This window comes from Puma concolor, chromosome E1 (genome assembly GCF_028749965.1).
Source record: "Puma concolor isolate L17-30 chromosome E1, mPumCon1.1.hap2, whole genome shotgun sequence".
In the NCBI taxonomy this organism is placed as follows: Eukaryota; Metazoa; Chordata; class Mammalia; order Carnivora; family Felidae; genus Puma; species Puma concolor.
Genome location: NC_141680.1, coordinates 33,215,321 through 33,234,503, shown reverse-complemented (window position 1 = coordinate 33,234,503; position 19,183 = coordinate 33,215,321). Strand labels below are relative to the sequence as shown.

The window sequence follows — 19,183 nt, the reverse complement described above, 5'->3', positions numbered from 1 at the left end:
GCATGGCTATGTGACCAGTAAAACTTTTTTTTTTTTTTTTTTTTGGCAAAAACAGATTTGAGTTGTTTGCCAACCCTAGTTCTAAACAAAAGCAACAATAATTATAACATATGATAATAATATATAATTATATCTTATTTCTGTTACTACAATTATAAATAAAATGTGATAGTCCTAGAACCCAAGATATTCACTTCTAATGTTTTGCTCTGCTTCCTTCCAATCTTTGATGACTGTTTGTTTTTTTACATAATGGTGATTGTCTCCATACATAGTTTTTCTCAGTATTTTCCACTGAATTTTATCATCAAGACATTTCTCCTTCATAGCAAATACTGATTTTCCTCTGCCCCATATCACTTCCACCCTCTGACTCCACCTGCAATGTCATGGACAGCTTCCCATCTTGATTAGTATTTCTCTGCTTTTCCGAAGACTCTCTCCAAGCTCACAGGAGCTTGCAGAGACACCTCAAAGTCCCATGATTCAACCCTCCTAAGGGCAAACTTCAATCAAAGACTAGAACTTGTGCGTAAGTGATCCTCCAGTTTCCCTGTTCTTTAATGTCCATTTTTACAATGTATCATGTTATATTCTTGGCATATTTTCTCCAGTTTGTTAATATATCTCCATTTTGTTCATTAATGTTTTATATATATTTAAGTATTTTATTGATATTGATGGATCTTCACTGCTTTGTTGGCTTTAAGTTGATAAAATCCTCTCCCGGACAGTGATTTTATATATATTCATTTTAACTTTGGGATCACTTAGTCAAGTTAACCAAAAACTATATATATGAATGCATGTATCTTTGCTACATTAGAAAAAGTTGAACTTTTATATAAATGAGAATTTAAAGAATTTAAATATATATGATGCTACAACTTTATCATACTGAAACTTCCTATCAAATTTAGGTGGACTTCCCAATGTTTAGTCTCTTTTTTTTTTTTTTTTGGTCTTTCTTTAATATCTCTCAGAAACATTTATAGATTTTCTTGATATAGAGGCCATGTGGTCTGGGTTAAGGTTATTGTTGGGTTTTTAATCTTCTTTATTGCAATTGCGAAATAAGGACTTTTTCTCATCCATTATATTCTGTAAATTGTTTCGTTCACAATTACTACCAACTTTGTAGGTTTACCTTGTATCTAGCTAAATTTCCACATTCATTCTGATACTATATAGAAGTACATGCACATAATTGTGTTTTGTTGAGATGCTATCAACTATATACAAGGACTATATAGGGACAAGCTTTCTGAAAATCATTATTATAATGATTTAAATATTTTAAGAAGGCCATTCATGACCCATTTACAACAATATAATATTTTTTTGGTCTGCATTTTTTTTAATTTCTGGTTTCATTTAATATGCTTAGACTCTATGTTAGCTTTCTCTATTTTATATCCTCTTATAAGTCACCCTAAGTAATTGCTAGAGGTTGATTATTTTCTAACTATGAAAAAGAAACAGAAATTGGTATCTTTTTCAATATAAACCAAACATTAAAATGTACTTTTCTCCTTTACAAAATATATTCCCTAACAGTGCAGTGGCTTTTTTTCACTAGTTTGTTGATATTCCAATTTTGTTTATAATTTTTGATGACTATAGGCTTTAAGTGTTTATGTATTTATATCAGCTTATTTTTACTGCCTTATCAGCTTCAGACTTATAAGACCCTTTCTTGGGTAATAAAGATTTGACTCTTAGAACAAATGCCAGCTCTACTACTTGGATGAGTTACCAAGCTTCTTTGTGCCTCAGTTCCCTGATCTGTAAAATGGGGTCATGAGGTCATTAAGATGGCATATTCTAATGTGAATGCTACACATTCACATTATTTCTTATTTTTAGGCTCTTCTTTATTTTATATTGAGTACTTAAAATACAAATACTACCTATCCTATGTAAAAGAAAAAATTTAAGTGATGACAAGGTTTACATTTACTATGGGAACCAAGAGGAACCACCATATTTTATTAAAGCTAACATATACAATTATTTTATGTACCATTATGAATAAAGACAAAATGTAAACTATTCATCTATGATATCCTCTCAAGTAACAGATATATGCCAAGTTCAAAGGTGTAAAAATGGAGGAGGCTGCATCTTAAAATGAATGATAAGCAGTAAGTTCAAATGTGTTTTCCTGCTGGCCAAGCACCATGTTAGCATTTTACATGTGTTAGTTATTCTGCTACATCTCTCAGCATTGGCATCACTTCACAGTTGAAGAAACTCAAGTTTCTCTAAGGTTAAGCCCTTCATTAAAAATTTTTAATTGAAAAACCTATCAGATATGAACTATGCTAGATGCTAAAGATACAGTGATGAAAAAGAAGAACAAAATCTTTTCCCTCATTTACAAATGATGCGTGTTACTAAAGGGTGCTATGGGAGGCCTTCCCTATGGGAGTGGGAAGATTTAAGCCAGACCAGGGGCTCAGGGAAGGGATCTCAGAAGAAGTGGTGTTTAAGCTGAGATCCAATGGTTGAGTAGCCATCATCTAGAAAAATGTAGCAACAGTGTTCCTGGCACTGAAAAATAAAAAAAAAAGTAAGTAGCCCAAGGAAGCAAAGAGTGGAGCTAGGATTTAAATCCAAATCTGAATGACACTAAATCATGTTGCAAGTTCACTTACTATCTATAAAAGCAAATCACACTCTGCCCCTGCACACTCCTACCTGCCCCTTGCCCAACATTTTCATACAGATTAATTAATGTCTAAGACAGCTTTCAAGGGGAAAGGTATAGGGCAGTCTAAGAGTTGGATTAGCTTCCTTTTTTTTTTTTAAAGGAAGAAACCAGGGGAGTTACCTATCTCGTCCCCTGCCACCACCTCTTCTACATCCTTAATAATGCTACCAAACTACTCAAGGAGGCCCAAAACGCAGCACCAAAAGCAATCAGCCCGACTAACTGGCTAAGAGAAGACTCTGGCAAGGGCACCTATCTGGTTGGTATCCCTACAGGATTCAATAGAGACTCCTTGATCCTCATATAAAGCCCTAAAAGAGACAGCAATTTGAGAGGACTCAGAGCTGCTGAAAGAATGCAGAAGACCAAGACTGCTCTCCAAGGAGCTATTCTTCCAGAAGAATGGGTGTTCACCTCAGAGAGCAAGAAGAAAGAGGGATGCAGGAACTCAGAGAACTAAGCCTGCACTTTAAACATGTGCCTTTGGCTGTGACACACAGATTAAAAAATCTTGTGTTTACCTAGTTAGGAGAACAGATGAATCAAAGACAATAGGCAGACACATTTACACATGCATTAGTACTTTTTTGTATTAAAAAAGTGAAATGTTGACATTCATAGCTTGATAAAATTTTAAATACCTTCCCACATCTTCCCTATCTGTCTCCACCTTTCCCTTTCTCTATTGAATTTGCCATTTCCTACACAGGTGCATTACAAAGGATGCCAAGCATAAGCCAACAGATGTTGCAGAAAAAAAAAACAAAAACAAACAAACAAGAAGAAAAAATAAAAGTGTACCGCTTCTCAAAAACAAAGATATGCTTTTTAAGTGGACTGGGTCATGTGTATTAGACTCCACATTGATATTTGAATTTATTTGTATATCACCACCTCTCAATGGGGGATGAGCTTGTTGTTTTTGCCAACAATGAAGGGAAAGTTCATATATTTGATTAGATATATCACTGGAGGTGATTAAAGGCATCAATGGTAGCAGAGAAAGCCCTGGACATGTGTAGTCCAATCCATCTTGGAGAAGGCAGTTATGCCAAACAGTGGAGCCCAGGTGTGATGGGCAGGCTTTCCTACGATCTCATATATCTTCAAGACAACAGAACTACAGGGACTTGGATGACTCATATCACCCACATAAGACAGAGAATTTTGACTCACCTTTCTATGTTTATCTGATTCCATTCTTCAATTTCAAATACGTGAGATCTTTTGTGCCCGGTGAGATCTTTTGTGCCCGTGTTTGTCACTGTGCACTATACTGGTTGAAAACTCCAGAAATAGATTTCTTTGAAGCAACTTCTCAGTCACTTTGAAGTTTACAAAATAGAAGTATATGATTGTTTCCATTCTCACTGACTTGCTGTCCTATGACAAAACTGACCAGTGGGCAACATTCCCTGATCACTGTATACTGAAGTTAGATTGATCCCACCACATTTTCTTCATGTTTCACTGCAATATGCTATGAATTCGTTGTTTAAAATACCCTGACAGACCTGTGTGTCATTTTAGACTAAGTGAAATCATACATATCATTCATCCTAAAGAGTACATAACACTAAGATCTAAGGAAAAAAGCAAATACCTGTAGAACTATATAAGGACTCACTACTGTGTGATAAAACCTTCTTAGGTTTAAAGAATAAAAGTTATAGGTGGAATATAAGGGGAATCCCAGTAGCTGATCCCGCTGACATGGCCGGTTCTACTGCTACAGATGGAGATGCATTTCCCCTCAAATAAATGACTAACTGAATTTATGCCAAACAATAGATTTCATTCTAAGCAATTGTGAAACAAATGCGTTTTGATTCTTTTCATTAGTTCAATACAATCTTTTCCCTGGTTGCAGAGAGAAATAACAATTAATTTCTTTGGGCAGAAGCTGAGAGCTAAGGGTTTCTTTCTCCCGCTAATCCCTTCATAATAATTACAGATGCATAGAAATATAAGTGAGGTAGAACTGCTTGCTTGGAACATCTGGATAATGTGAAGAAGTCATGGAAATTCTTTTCCTAAAGATGTTTAAAAGCAGAAATACCCATGTGACCTGTATGTTATAACTCATAATAAAAGGCACTGTAATCTATTCATCCTGAAATGCCTCTGCAATTACCAGGGTCTGATATACGATAAAACCTTACTGAGGTTTTTGTTTTGTTTTGAGTGTAGAACATGATGTTCTGGACAGGGAACTAGATTAAATGGTCCCCCAAATTCACTCCTATTTCTACAATTTTAGAACAGTGGTAAGGAAAGTAAATTGTCATGTTCATTAGGACCAAAAAAAAAAAAAAAAACAGTAAAAATGGATTTGTGACCTAATTTAGATTGTCTGATTAGATTCATCCAGTTTATCACACAGTCACATGTGGGGTCCATTTTGTCTGGGTAAACTTTCTCACCAATGAGAATTTTAATTTTCCTTCAGACACCTTACAGTCTCAGCATCCTTGAATTATTTGAAGATGCACGTATACCAACAGATCCCTGGAACTAAATGGAAGTGTTTTCCTTTGCATTGTTAAGAAAACAATGGACGTTTTTCTAATGCCAGCATTCACTATTGCAGTAAGGTATTTGCTGGAAAGAAAACATTAAGCAACCGCTTTGATCAAAACTGGTATTTTTTGCAGGAATCATGGAACAAAATCAACAACAGTTCATTTGATTTATTTATTGCAGATGTGCAGAGCATTAAACTTCTTATTCCAAACGGCAATTTTACTGCTCAGGGCACTGTCGTTATTCGCAGTATAATAGTGCACTCTGCAGGATTTTGTTTCTAAATGCAAGATGTGTTAATTATGCCTTTGAGAGAGACAAAGATGGAAAAAGGAGAAAGAGAGAGAGTAAATGCTAAGAGTGTTAGAGAGGCTGAGGAAAAGAAGGCACAGTCAAAAAAGGATATTTGAGATAATGGTCGAGAAGCCCTGAATATTACCTAGCCCAGTTTACCAGGATAGGAAATAACTTAATTTGAGAGAGAAGAAGAGTTCTTTTGACTGCAAAGTACCCTGTGCCATACATTTTAAGAGGCTGAGTTTGGCAGAGTACAGTTCTATCCTCTAGGAAGAAAATGACCAATGACCTGTACACGAAGTTATCTGGGAAAAAAAGTAGATATAATTCAGTGCAAGGACTTCAAATTGGTATCTTCTTTCTTTCCAGCTTTACTGAGGTTTAATGGACAAATAAAATTACAGGACATTTAAAGTGCATATTGTGATGATTTGATATATGTATATCATGAAAGAACTCCTCCTATCTAGTTAATTAACACATCCCATCACCCTTATATATATGTTTTGGTGACAACATTTCAAAATCTACTCACTTGGCAAATTTCAATTATGCAACTATAGTTACCATGTTGTACATCAGATGCTCTGAATTGATTCGTCTTACAGCTGAGGCTTATAATCTTTTACCAACTTCTCCCTATTTCCCCTACACCCCAGTCCCTGGCAATGAGTTTTCTACTCTCTAATTTTCTGAGGTTTTGTTGTTGTTGTTGTTGTTGTTTTGGTTCCACATATAAGTGATACCATGCAATATTAGTCTTTTTCTATCTGGATTATTTCACTTAGCATAATGCACTCAGAGTTCATCCATGTGATCACAAATGGCAGCATTTCCTTCTTTCTCATGGCTAATATTCCTGTGTCTGTGATACATCACATCTTCTATATCCATTCATCCATCAATAAGCATATAGGTTGTTTCCATGTCTTGGCTACTGTGAATAATGCTGCAGTGAACATGGTAGTGCAGACATCTCTTTGACAGAGTGATTTCATTTCCTTTGGATATATACCTAAGAAGTGGAATTGCTGGATCATAGGGTAGTTCTATTTTTAACTTTTTGAGCAACCTCCCTACTGTTTCCCATAGTGGCTGTGCCAATTTAGATTTCCAACAGTGATGCACCAAGGCCCTCTTTTCTCTACAGCCTCACCAACACGTGTTATTTATCTTTACGATGACACACATTCTAACATGTGTGAGGTGATATTTCATTGCACTTCTGATTTGCATTTCCCTGATGATTACTGTTGTTGACCACCTTTCCATGGACCTGTTGGCCATTTGTAGGTTTTCTTTGGAAAAAAAAAAAAAAAAGTCTGTTGCAGTCCTCTGCCCATTTTTTAAAGGGATTGTTTGTTTTTGATATTGAGCTGTGAGGGTTGTATTAACTCCTGATCAGGTAGATGCTTTGCAAATACTTTCTCCCATTCAATAGGTTGCCTTTTCATTGTGTTGATAATTTCTTTTGCTGTGCAGAAGCTTTCTAGTTTGTTATCATCATGCTTATTTTTGCTTTTGTTGCTTTTGCTTTTGGTGTCAAATCCAAAAGATCGTTTCCAAGACCAACGTCAGGACACTTACTCTGTATGTTTTCTTCTAGAATTGTTGTGGCTTCAGATCTTACCTTCAAGTCCTTAATCCATTTCCAGTTGTTATGAGTGGTGTAACATATAAGTCCAATTTTCTTTTTTGCATGTGAATATCCAGTTTTCCCAACACCATTTATTGAAGAGACTATCCTTTCCCTATTGTGTATTTTAAACAGGTTTCATCTTAAGTGTTAACTTTGATCAATTAGTGTTATCTGCCAGGGACATTGGGGGAAATGGAGTGGCATCCCATGTGCTATGCATTTGTCATCCCTTGATAGGTAAAAAGAGTAATGAACTGGCAGTCAGAGGTTCCATATTCAAGTTTCAATCCTATTATTTTGTTATAACTCCATGCCCTGGAAAAGTGTTCTACACTTAATAAATATATGCTAGAATAAAAAACTCACTTAATACTGAGAGGGCTTCAACTTAGAATGGCAGTCAAGTCTACAGAGTACCTTGCCAGCATTGGTCTCATCAAATTCTACCACCACCTCTGTGGAGAAAGAGGTACTACAGCATGGCAGTGTGGAAAGAAAAGCAGGGAGAAGATAATATAGATATGGATATCAATTCTGGATTTTCCATTTAGCTTCCTCATTTTTAAAATGAAGTTTATAATAATAACGACCTCCCAATGAATGTAAGAACGTCCACTTTGGAATGTGGCACTGCTGCTCCCTTTACCAGAGCTGGCCTTGTGACTTACCTTGGCCAACAGAGAGAAATAATAGTTATGAATATGAAGCCTAAGCATTAAGACAACTTGCAATTTCCATCTTCACTGTCTTGGACTCCTGAGACCATTATGCTATGAAAGTCCATCTAGCCTAGTAAAGGTTAAAAAATCACAGAGAGGAGAAATGAAGTGACATAATTGGCTTCAGCTGACAAATACATGATTGATGTCCTCTTGGAATCATCTGTTCCACTGGAGCCACCAGATGACAGTAACTGCATGAATGATTCCCAGTGAGACCAGGCAAAGAACCACTGAGATTGTACATCTACAGAATCATAAGAAATAAGAAACTGGTATTGTTTTATACCACTAAGTTTTGCATAGCAATAGGTAACTGATACAAGCACAATGCCTACCTTCTAAAATTGTAAGAAGGACTAAATAAGATAATTATGTAAAATGACAAAAACACAAGAAACTGACTAAAGGGTGGGAAGCATTATTAGCCTCCTGCTTCATAGGTGAAATATCAGGCTTACCACAACTAAGCAGATTATTCAAAGTCACACTGCCTTTAACTGTGAAGCAATGCCATACACAAATTAAAATCCAGAGAAAACTCAGAGGTCATATTTTGTGGCTCACCACTCATTAGTGTGACATCTCTGTTAGGCTGTTTTCTGTAAAATGGGGCAGTAATCACACTTGCCTCATAGGATTTATGTGAGGGTTGATAGAGGTAATGAATGTGTATCAATTAGCCCAGTGCCTGGAACATAAGAAGCATTTAAAAATTAATATACAATTATTTTAGTGAAGGTTTCATTTTAGAACATCAATGAAGTTTTTAATTGCTCCTTTTAACAAATATTACCACTGAGTAGAAATTTTATGGGCCCTGAGGGCAATGTAGGGTTTCATCCCAGTCAAGGACACAAACAAGATTAAGAGCATGTGACAGCTTGCAGTTAGGAAGTTCACACCACAGAGTGGTGAGTTTAGGGTATCATATACAGAGTCAGTGTACAGATGACCCAATAGACAGACCTGGGTAGACATGGTTTTCTAGAGTGCAGCTATGAGTCAGAGTTAGAATTTAAAGGGGTGAAAAGCAATAGATTAAAAAATCATCTTAAACTAAGAAAGTGGGGCTTATCACTGTTAGTTGCCAACAGTTTATCTGAGGTAGGACAAAGGCTGTTGGCTTGATGCCTTCTTTTCAAGCATAGCTGTGAGCATGTGCTGTTAAGAGTTAGGTTCTGTGTTAGTTCAGAATATCAAAGAACCAGACGCCAAGATGCGATTAAATTTGCAAGGAATTATTAGGGAAGTACTTTCAGAGAGAAAATATGGAAAGATACAGGGAATGCTGGGAAAGCCATCAGACCATGATACAAGTCTGACCCCAAGAGATGGAGAGAAAAGGTTTGGTAGTAGAAGCATTCTAGACTACCATGCTCTCTAAGTAAAGTTTGACAAGATCTTCAGAGAGTCCTTGGGCCAAGGTTGTCCATCAGAGAAGTTCCAGGTCTCCCAGGAACAGGTTTGCTTTAGAATCCCTGCCAAGCTCAGTCATTGGCTGGAAGCAACCATGGGAAGCATGACATCTGTACAATGTAGCAAGAGATTTCAGAACACAGCATCTGGGGCTCTGTTCAATTACATCTTCCATAATTGGAAGCCCGCAAGGAGTATTCCAATGGCTGCCACAGCCCACTAGGGAAAAACTGGGTTAAACAGGTGCTGTGTCCACCAGGAAGTCACTGACATTGCAGCACGAGAATGTGCTTTGATTGCAAATATAAGGATGATAAACAAGTGACAAACCTACTCAGAGACCTGTTCTTAGTTTCACTAAAGAAGAGAAGGTGTCAGGGACTAGAAGCAGTTTGTCTCTAAGATATTGGTTTTACTTCAAGTGACCTGTCTTTTTGCAAAATTGATAGAGATCTTTCCAGAGTTGGTTGAATAGAGTGTTATAAAGGTATCAGTAAAATTCAAATGAATCCTCTGACATCTCTGCTAATAAGAATAACTGCTGCTCCACAGAGAAAAGTGAAAAGAAGCTGAATAGGTGTTTGAAATCAAAGAATCTTTATCATCACCCATACTTCAAAGAATGCTATTATGATATGCAGGGGATTTGGATCTCTGAAAGCAATCAAAGAGTTACTGTGTTCTCCAAATGAAATTATATAGTATTTTAATATTGACAACACAAATCCATTTATAATTTAATTCATCAAATAAGTATACTTGTTCCTTCTTCCCCACCTCTCTCATTCTCTATTTTTTATATTCCCCTTTCAGCCCAAGTGAAAAGCTCCGCAACAACCAGATAAAAGCTGGTGAAAACCACGTGCTAATTTCAAGAGTATACTATCCTGTTATTTCTACCAATTTGGACGTTTCATTTCTCTAAGTATTTATCAAGAACTTACTATGTGTTCAAGCCCTTCCTCTAGATATAGGTGGGAATAAAGATCAAACCACAGTCCATCGCCTCAGAATATTTTCAATAGGTACTGAACATCCTCGAGTGCAAAAGGAAATGCTTTTTATCTCTAGAACTGTCATATAATGTGGTACAGGTTGTTCACTGCTCAAAGATGCCCCGCAAGTGGAGTGAGTGGAGGTCTGAAATTACCCATGTTCAGTTCATCAAGCTATGCAACCTTACACACAGCTAGGTCTTACAAGAGAAAGTGTGCATTTGTCTAATTAGCACAAAGTTGCCATTTGACTAATGATACCCTGAAAATAGTTCTGAATCTTAAATGAGCTCAGTCTGCTGCATTTAATAGGAACACAATATCGAATGAGTGAAATGATTATGCATCAGAAATTCAGTGTATATTCTAGTACCCAAATTCATGGTATAGAAAATAGTTTCTTAGATACCAAAATATGGAGAAACTGCCATAAGATATATTATTCTTGCAAGACTATCTTCCTAGCAGAATCAATTCTCAAATATATACATGGATGATTCACAATACAGATCACTGAAAAGGTCAGAACAAAACACACTGAGTTTTGAATGGAAATTGGATGACTTCTGGGATTTGGCAAAATTACCGTCATAGTACACTTTGCTCTTTCTCATATTCAAACAGATATGTACACTCTAATAGTCACTGACTGGTAGCCAGAAAAGCAAGTCCTAGATTAGGAAGATGAAGTCTAACCAGGGAGAAATGCTTGTCAAACATCAATCTACCAAAGAAATAGATCACTGACTAATAATCACATGTAGTAAAATGGGAAAGAAAAATGTATTCCCACAGAACTCCAGGGAAAGGGTGACTGGCTACATTGAACTCTCTCCAAATAGAAGCAGGTAGAGCTGGAGACTGAGTGGGATGAGTCCCCAGGTGAGAGAGATCAATGACAGCAAAGCATGAGATACGGAGCCCAACAATGGTAGATGTAGCAATAACAACATCCCATGTAGGGAAACCCTAATCAAGAATCTCTCAAATGAAACCAAATACAATGTAGGTGGTCATCACATTACCACATTTATTTGTTATATATACAATCTAGATGAAAGTAAACATGAAGGGTTCTGTAAGGACTGTGGCTTTTATTGTGAATGAAGATCGGAAGCCATCAGAGGATTTTAAGCAGAAAAATATTGTAAAGTGGACTTACAATGTAAAAAGTCCTCTGGCCGCAATGTGAACATTTAACTGTAATAGGGCAAGAGAAGATGTATTATATGAAGGCTGCTTCAGTAATCCAGGTGTGACATGGTGGCTTGGACCAGGATAGTGACCGTAGAGGTAGACATACTACATATAAATGTGGTATATTAGGTATAATGCCAACATAGATGCATTGAGTTAACAAAACCATATTTTAAATGAATTTATATGAAACTGTAGTTCTGAAACCACCCGTCTCTATTCTATCAATGCCTTTTCCCTCCACCCCTTATAACTGGAGAGGATTATTATCCTTTCCTGAGAATTTACTTGAGCCCTTAAAAATTGATAGTTTCAAGGCTTATCCAGATTTTTCACACTTGAAAAATAGAAAATGTAAAGCCACTGGTTTTTTTCTCAACAAGTCAGAAGAGGCATAATTTGGACAGGGTAAGGTGAGAGAACAAATGGAAATAAACCAGCACAGTTTTGCATTATGATTTATTGTCCAAACAAGGATACTCTTGAGGGATAATTTAAAGTTATATGATTTTTTTAAGTGATTTACTGTAAAATTGGTTTCATTATATTGTTGGACCTTTAAAATATTTTTATTCAAAATTACTTTCAAAATAGAATTCTTAAAATTAAAGTATCAACTTGGGGCACCTGGGTGGCTCAGTCAGTGAAGGACCTAGCTCTTGATTTCTGCTCAGGTCATGATCCCAGGGTTCATGAGATCAAGCCCCACATTGGGCTCTATGCTGACACCACACAGCCTGCTTGGAATTCTTTCTCTCCCTCTCTCTCTCAAAATAAATCAATAAACATTTAAAAATAAAGAAAATTAAAATATCTACTCATGTAAATGCAGATAAAACAGTATTTATTATAAAACTTCACTGATTGATGTTGTAATCAAAAGAAGTAAAGATAACATGAGTAAAATAATTATTTTGGCATAGATTAATTTAATCAGTTTCTTAGCCATAACAATCCCTAATTGTCTTGTCACTGGTATTTGTCTCAAAGTTGTTTTTTCAAGATGCTCTTATTTTTTAACTGTTTAAATTCAATTTCACACAGCATCTTCAATATTGCATTTTATATGTATGATATTTAAAGTTGTTGACACTTTCAGTTGACTCTTCCCTGTAGACCATAATTTTTTTAATTGAGAAAATCACTCTCTGCAGACATTGAGGTATCTGTTAAGCCAAAAACAACTTCTCCTAAGTGGATGTTATTCCCCATTCTAACTTATTATCTTATTGATCTGTAAATATCTCACAACAAATACTTTTATAAATACTGTACTTTTGCTTCCATTTAGATACTTGTCTTCAATCATCTAATCTCTATGATTTTTTTTTTTAGTTATTTTGTATACTTTGCCAAATTTAGATATTGCAACTTTGTAGGCGTTTTCAATTTCATATCATCAGCATCCTAGTGGAGAATGTAGATTTTTCCAATAAAAAAGTGTCAAAGTATTCTTACCATCTGTCAAAATATTACACATGTAATTATCAAATTTCCAAATGAAATATTTTACACCAGTACTTCTCAAATTTTAATGTAAATACAAATACCCCAGGAATCTTATTAAAACAAAGACTATGATTCAGGGTGTGTTGGAGCTACAGTTCTAACAAGCTCACAGGTGAGGCCAGTGTTGCCTAGGACCACACTCTGAATAGCAAAACTGCAATTTGGGCTTTTATTGTTTTGTTTTGTTTTTTAACGTTTATTTATTTTTGAGAGAGAGAGAGAGAGAGAGCATGAATGGGGGGAGGGTCAGAGAGAGAGGGAGAGACAGAATCGGAAGCAGGCTCCAAGCTGTCAGCACACAGCCCCACGCGGGGCTCGAACTCCTGAACCACGAGATCATGACCTGAACCGAAGTCGGACACTTAACCGACTGAGCCACCCAGGCGCCCCTGGGCTTTTATTGTTTTATCCATTCACTTTTTCCTTTCCTTTTTTCAAAAATTTTTTTAAATTTTTTTTTTAACGTTTATTTATTTTTGAGACACAGAGAGACAGAGCATGAACAGGGGAGGGGCAGAGAGAGAGGGAGACACAGAATCTGAAACAGGCTCCAGGCTCTGAGCGGTCAGCACAGAGCCTGACATGGGGCTCAAACTCACGGACCGTGAGATCATGACCTGAGCCGAAGTCGGACAATTAACCGACCAAGCCACCCAGGTCCCCCTTAAATGTTTATTTTTATTTTTGAGAGAGAGCACGAGTTGGGGAGGGGCAGAGTGAGATGGAGACAGAGAATCTGAAGCAGACTCCGAGCTGTCAGCACAGAGCCCAACTCGAGGCTGGAACTCACAGACCAGGAGATCATGGCCTGAGCCGAAGTCAGACACTCAACCCACTGAGCCACCAAGGCGGCCTTCCTTTCCTTTTTGAGAGATAAATTTCACAACGTCTTCTTCTCTGAAACTTGCCAAATACATAAAAAGCTGCGGTGTTTTTTTTTTTTTTTGGCATTCATGTGTTAAATGTTCTGATTAAAGATTTTCAATTAAGTTTGAACAAAATGCAATCAAAAATTTATTTTTTTAAAGCAGTTTAATACCATCACCATCATAAAATATTTAGTTTGTTTTCTAATGCTATTCATTGAAAATTCAAACATCTCTGACTGATGTTGAGTAACTAAGAGGTAAGCATGCTGAAGAGTTTTTAAAAATTTAATACCATCTTCATTACAAAATAAAGTTGTAATTTATTTATTCTAAGTGGATACATATGACATTATTTTGATATCTACAACTTCCATTTTGATTGGTTAAATAACACATTTTGTTTAGATGCGGTTATAAACTATGCATGCACCACAACCAATTTCAAGTACATTTCTGCTCCAGGGCCTCTTAATTTAATAACGTTATTTTTACCACCACACTGTGCGCCAGTAAAATCTGTGTTTGTTCCTATTTTCTCCATAAAATATTTTAAATGATGACATGTTTAACTTTATACTAGTATTCACAATACTGTCAGATGTCATAATTTAGAATGATTTTGATCCCATTAATGGGAATTTAAAAATAAGCTATTATTGATTTTATCTACACTTGATCTTAGCCAAAAGGCCGAGAAGCAATATTATTGAATTTATCTAAGTTCGTGTTCTACTTGAAACATTTGTTGACCCTGAGGGGAAAAAAATATTGTTTAATTCTTTGCAAAGTTCTTCTGCTAATGAAGCTATCCTATTAACAACTATCAATTTACTTGTAGTGTATTTACAGGAAAAGCTGGAGTCAATGACAGAAGAAACTAATTTAGAACTGTCATTTGATCTAAATGAAAAGTCATGCTTCACAGAATAAAATGTAAGTGCTCTTTCTAAAGCTGTAGGTTTCCAATCATTGTTAACAGGGTAGTCTTCTTAAAGTAACTATTAAATTTTGAAGGAGAGGCTGATGCTTCTTTACCATACTTCTGACTCTTGGTTTTCACATGCTCATTAATATTATGACAACCCCCATAAATAATTTTCAACAAAGTCTCATGGAAGTTTCCCATTCATCAATATCTTAAGAAACAGAAATTCATATTTAATCTCTTTTAAATATACTTTTTTTGCTTTGGCACATTGCAACCAACAATTAGAAAAAAATGTTTAAAGCATAATGAAAAAAATAAATTGTTGTAGAGTTCTCATGGAATAAATGACAAAAATCACTGTAGCAACACATTCCAACAATTATTTTCCATACCTATTTCACATATATCTAACTTTTAATTTTTGCAGGTTTCCCAGTGTGTGCAACTAGTGGCCAGATGCTTTGTGTATCCAACATCCCAAAGAAGGACCACAGCAATTCACCAAACAGCCAGAAGAAACAGCAGCAATAAGCAGTTCTTCCATCACTACCTAAAAGTAGGTGTTGGCGGTCTCTAGCTTCTCCTAATAAAGTGCAGTCTTGCTCACCAGCAAGCACTCTTAATGCTATCTTTCAAAAGAAGGAGATAGGGTGTTAGTTACTGGCCATGTGGAAACGGCCAGAAAAGAGAAATGTGAATATGAAAAATGGACCAGTGGTGACTTATGTGTTTAAGTAAGAACTCTGTTCACTACATATGCATTGCCCACTTAACATGACAGAAGCTGGAAGTAAACATGAAATCAACCAAATGCAGAGTGCTTATTTTAATGCGGTGATCAATAACACTATGCTTAAAAAAATAAAAACTCTAGGACAAACGCTAAATGGAACTGGATACCATGATTAGAGCCATAAACCATGACTGCCATAGGCAAAACATGAGGTACGGTCATTCTAATTATAATGTGAAGTACTATCCCTACAGGAAGAAAAACCGATCTCTCAACTTACTAGGGCAGTTAGGAAAATGTTTTTCTGGTGCCTTAAGGATTTAGATGGAATGCAGTATCTTTGTTTATAAGACAAATTTGGCCTGCAGACATTTTGTTGGCTTACACAGACTTGTTTTTCATTTGAGTTACTTGCAAAAAATTAAATTGGAAGATTTCACGAAGAATTGCAATTGAGAGAAGAGAGAAATAGATAAAGATCTGACAACTCTGAGCTTGTATTTTCACATACTCAAAATGAGATATAATGTCACAGAGCCAGGTTTTCTTATAAACTCAAAGAGCACCACTTAGCTTGTATCCAAAGTGAAATTAATACAAAAGAATTGTATATGAAGCGCCTGGGTGGCTCAGTCAGTTAAGCATCCAACTCTTCATCTCAGCTCAGGTCATGATCTTGCTGTTTGTGAGATCCAGCCCTACATCGGTCTCTGCACTGACAATGCGGAGCCTGCTTGGGATTGATTCTCATATTCTCTCTCTCTCTTTCTCTCTCTCACCACTTCCTCAAAATAAACTTAAAAAAAAAATACAAATGAATTGTACCCATGTAATACAAATATGCCACCCCCTGGAATTGAGCAACTCCTAAGGTCCCAATATATACAAAAGACACCTTTAGAAGAAATAGATAGCCTTCAGTTTGTCATAACCCCTACCCAATTCAACCAATCAACTTCATTACTTGGACATATGAACAGCAGAGCTGGTTACCTCTGGTTTGGAGTATATTCTTCCTAAGAGTTCTTTCTGAAAAGTATTTGTCTGATTTTATAGTTAGCTACTGTACAACCAAAATAATGGAGAGATGAATCTGCAACTCTTAGTGGTGGAAAATACCTGCACTATCTTATGTGTTTTCAGTAATAAAACCACCCACACCCCATTGCTCTTCACCACATTATTCAGTAGGATTGAAGAGATGAGGGCCATTGATTCTGTCCTGATGGAGACTCTAGAGCCATTATTCCAAATATTACTTTAAGCCAAATAATTTAAGTGTTGGTATATGTGCTCCTTGTTGGTAGAGAATAGCATGGATGACCCGAAGCCCAGCAGTTATTACAAGAAAGTGGTAGTCCCAGAAAGACGCATACGTAATACACAGGGACTCAGACAGGAAGAGGAAACATTCCAAAGAAACCGCCCCCCCCCCCATTCAAAAATCAACCCTTATCCCTCAAAAGTTGTATTTCCTAGATGTTTCCCACTATGGGAATAGCTGTATTTCACATTGTGGTGTTTGTTTGTTTGTTTTTTTATCTCTTATATTGTAATTTCCTTTAGTTATTCCAGGTTTTCAGTAAAGTTCATTATACCCATAAAGATTTGTATAACAATGTTATGGACAACAAAGCAGGAGTAAACGCTAATGTGATTTTCTGGTGCCTCGGAAGAGGGCCAAGCATACTACTGTTAATGGTGTATGGCAGATCCAGTGTGCTCAGCAGGGTGACACACAGAACACATGCCTTTAAAGAGCTGCAATCTCATGAATAACTCATGACTCAAGAGGAATATAAGCTAACCCTTCACTACTGAAAGTCAGAGGAGATGCCAAATTAGAACAGATAGCAGAAATACACAAATATTAACACACATACATACATACATGTTAGATATATAGGTAGAAATAGTTTGTGTGCAAGTGATTCCTTTTGAAAGAAAAAACTGGTTAAAAAAAATGTTGGTGTCTTTACCTTTTCCTTGCGAAGTTTCTGGAGACTAAAAAGTTGCATCTTCCCAACACCTACATAGCCAATGAGTGACAGTGTATGCTCAAACTTTGACACCATAAGCACTGTAATAGTCCCTCTCATTGCCAGTTAAAAAGTACGCCCTTGTTTAAATGGCTGGAATGCATCTTGGCAGATAATGTATATTGAATAATGTCAATACACAGCTTGTTAAAGCTGACAATGGATGCTCAGAAGATGTCAAACAGGAACAGAACTCAGCCTTTATCCCAATCCAGGTTGCTTAAAGCTGAAGTGTGGTAAATTGGGCATGTCTAAAAGGGAGCTGTCAAGCTTAAAAGGTTTAATATTAAATCTTTCCCTACAGATCTGAAACAGACTAATATAGCTAGGCACTTACACTTCTCTTGGGTTATAAAGCACTTGAAAAATAATACATATTAAGCTACTAAAAATGCCCTGTGAGGTTAGGGGGCAAGTGGAATTATTACATGATCCATTATTTCCTTCTACAAATGCCCATGTGATTCTATACAGCGTTTCCTTCCATGGTTTTATCCTAAGGATGAAAATAAGTTTCCCTCTGAAGATTAGCTTCCCCTGCTTAGTAACAGGCAGTCTCAAGCACTGTGTTGAAAAGGAGTCTGAGGCCACTCCTAGGCTAAAACTAGAGTATCACAATCCAAGCAGCTCAGGGAGGTATGGGTTGAAAATGCTGACACAGATTCCAGGTGTTGGCTGCACACTGAACTGAGTATGGCACAGATATGTTGTATCTCTCAGTTCAGGATCATGTTTAGTATAGTTAATAAGCTGGTGGGCTGAGCACCAGGGCACCAAAGGATGCTCCAAATGAGAGAGGGCTGCCCATCCAACATGCAAAGCAGAAACCTTATCTGTGCATGGAAAGGGGTGTGAGGATTTTGTAATCTGAAAAAAAAAAAAAAAAAGAATAGCGTTTCTGAGGTCTACACGGCAAGATATTTCCATCTCAGAGAGTTTGTATGAATTTTTCCTTTTCTTATGCTTATTTTTTTTCCAACCTGGAAACCCTTTTTGTTCTAGACTTTGCAACGTACTTATCTTGTGTGCTTAGAAAAATCTCTTCATTCTGAGAAAGTAGTTTGGATGTCAGTTCCAGTTTTCCTGTGAATGGAAAGATTTTTTGGAGCTGAGTTACAAAGTACAGAGGTTGGTGAATACTAATCTGAACAACTAAGCAAGCAGTGAATTGTGCTTCCACAAATGATGGGTTGAGCTCTGGATCAAAGAAAAACTGTGCCTTCATGTATATAATAGGAGAAGCTGGGTAAGGAGAGAACCAAATGGGGGAAAAAAATCAATCTCTTTTAATAGGCTCTGTATGTTTTTCTTAACAGAGACTATATTTATTCAAGAAACTGCATGGTTCTGGAAAGCATACCACCTCAATATGCACTGAAGCCTGATCTTATGACTGCAGTCAGCCTAGCACTAAATGCACACAAAAACAGACAAAATGTGTGAATCCTCACTATCCCACACAGCCTTGATGGTATATCTGGTTTTCTCTTTGCATACTCTAAAGTGCTAGCTGCCTTACCAGCAGGCAGTAGACTTGTTGCAGAATTCAAGTCTATTTCTGGAGATTACAGATTGCTGGGATTAATATCAGTGTAGTCAGTAC

At 36.6% G+C, this 19,183-nt stretch overlaps 1 pseudogene; it reads right to left on the bottom strand.

Annotated features, from left to right (window-relative positions):
• Nucleotides 1–14,492: 14,492 nt before the first annotated feature.
• LOC147574254 (U2 spliceosomal RNA) lies at nt 14,493–14,582 on the bottom strand (annotated as a pseudogene).
• Nucleotides 14,583–19,183: the final 4,601 nt, after the last annotated feature.